The 2,500-nt window shown below is 47.0% G+C and overlaps 1 protein-coding gene across 1 annotated transcript in view; it reads left to right on the top strand.

The window, feature by feature from the left end:
* Positions 1–2,500, top strand: part of dpp10 (dipeptidyl peptidase like 10) — a gene marked incomplete at both ends in the record, with an annotated part of 123,966 nt that overhangs the window by 91,274 nt on the left and 30,192 nt on the right. The gene's annotated exons all lie outside the window — the stretch shown is intronic.

Raw genomic sequence — 2,500 nt, 5'->3', positions numbered from 1 at the left:
TGTCTTGTTAGATTTGAGTGCTGCTTTTGATACAGTAGATCACAGTATTCTAATACATCGTTTAGAAAACTGTGTTGGTCTCTCGGGACTTGTATTAGAGTGGTTTAAATCTTATCTAGCTGGTAGGCATTTCTCTGTTGTCCTGGGAGACTCGTGGAATCATCAGAAAACATGGTGTAATTTGTCATAGTTATACTGATGATACTCAGCTGTACATATCAGTATTGACTTATAATTCACATGCACTCAGCTCGCTGGAGAATACTAATTGTCGAATACGATGGGAACCTTGCTTTCAAACTGCAAACATGAAGCTAAGAATCTAGGTGTGATTATAGATTCTGACTTCACATCAAATCTATCACTAGAAATGTTTTTTTATCATCTACGGAATATTGCAACGGTTTTCTCCAGAAAGCTGATGCAGAAGTGTTAATGCATGCTTTTGTTTTTACCCGTTTGGACTATTGTAACAGTCTCCTTTCTGGGTCTTCCGATGAAACCTATTGGCCAGCTGCAATTAGTCCAAAATTCAAAAGAGTTTTAACCGAAACAAGCAGAAGAGCTCCTATTTTAGAGACTCTACACTGGCTTCCTGTTAACTTCAGAATAGATTCCAAGATCCTTCTGCTTCTTTATAAAGCTCTCACTGGCACAGCACCAGAATATCTGAGAGACCTTTTGCTGGCATATCAGCCCAATAGAGCTCTCAGGTCTTCTGATGCTGGTTTTCTGTACAAAAGAGGAGATTTGGTGAGGCTGCATTCTTATTTTATGCACCCAAATTGTGGAATGCACTGCCAGTTTACATTAGGGATAAAACCTCAAACATTTAAAAAAAAAATATTGCCTTTAAATTACTAAATTATTAAATGATGATTATATAACGTTTGCAGGAAAAGTGCTATACAAATAAAGGTTATTATTATTATTATTATTATTATTATTATTATTATTATTATTATTATTATTATTATTATTATTATTATTATTACCCCAAGGTAAGACCCTACCAGTAACCCCCCTACTCCAGAGAAAATGTTGGATAAAGGCGTCTGCTAAGAGAAATATGAAGTAGACTGTCTGTTTCAAGTAGGCTGAGGAAGATAAGACGTCCTTGTTCTCGAGCGGTAGAACATGAGAGGCGCTGGTACTCTGATATTCTAATTGAAGGACCACTGTTCTCATCCCGCCATAGAAAAATATAAGGATTACACTTCCTCCTCCTCCCCCTCCTCTTCCTCTTTGTCCTCCGCCTCCCTCCTCCCCTCCTCCTCCTCCCCCTCCTCTTCCTCTTTGTCCTCCTCCTCCCCTCCTCCTCCTCCCCCTCCTCTTCCTCTTTGTCCTCCCCCTCCTCTTCCTCTTTGTCCTCCCCTCCTCCTCCTCCCTCTCCTCTTCCTCTTTGTCCTCCGCCTCCCCCCTCCTCCTCCCCTGCTCCCCCTCCTCCCCTCCTCCTCCTCCCCCCCTCCTCCTCCCCTCCTCCCCCTCCCCCTCCTCAGCAGTAGTAGTGTTAGGCCTCAGAGTGGGCCTGTGTGTACACACAGTACAGAGGCAGCATGCAACCCTGCGTTCCGGTGCCCTGCGCTAAACATGGCACCGTTAAAGACAGGCTTATGGTGGGGGGGGGCTCTCTCCATAGGGAGGGGCTGAGGGACAGAGAGACAGAGGGACAGAGAGACAGAGAGACAGAGAGAGACAGAGGGACAGAGGGACAGAGAGACAGAGGGTCAGAGAGACAGAGAGGCAGAGGAACAGAGGGACAGAGAGACAGAGAGTCAGAGAGAGACAGAGGGTCAGAGAGACAGAGAGGCAGAGAGATAGAGAGAGACAGAGGGACAGAGAGACAGAGGGACAGAGAGACAGAGGGACAGAGAGACAGAGAGACAGAGACAGAGTGTCAGAGGGACAGAGAGACAGAGAGTCAGAGAGAGACAGAGGGTCAGAGAGACAGAGAGGCAGAGAGATAGAGAGAGACAGAGGGACAGAGAGACAGAGGGACAGAGAGACAGAGGGACAGAGAGACAGAGAGACAGAGACAGAGTGTCAGAGGGACAGAGAGACAGAGAGTCAGAGAGAGACAGAGGGTCAGAGAGACAGAGAGGCAGAGAGATAGAGAGAGACAGAGGGACAGAGAGACAGAGGGACAGAGAGACAGAGGGACAGAGAGACAGAGAGACAGAGACAGAGTGTCAGAGGGACAGAGAGACAGAGAGACAGAGAGACAGAGGGACGGAGAGACAGAGGAACAGAGGGACAGAGAGATAAAGAGGCAGAGAGACAGAGAGACAGAGAGAGGGTCAGAGAGACAGAGAGACAGAGACAGAGGGTCAGAGAGACAGAGAGGCAGAGAGACAGAGAGACAGACAGAGGGTCAGAGAGACAGAGAGACAGAGAGACAGAGGAACAGAGGAACAGAGGGACAGAGAGACAAAGAGGCAGAGAGACAGAGAGACAGAGACAGAGGGTCAGAGAGACAGAGAGACAGAGACAGAGGGTCAGA

Source organism: Nansenia antarctica, assembly GCF_963989245.1.
Source record: "Nansenia antarctica genome assembly, chromosome: 7".
NCBI lineage: Eukaryota > Metazoa > Chordata > Actinopteri > Argentiniformes > Microstomatidae > Nansenia > Nansenia antarctica.
The sequence above is the reverse complement of the archived record's forward strand: the minus strand, read 5'-3'. Positions and strand labels throughout refer to the sequence as shown.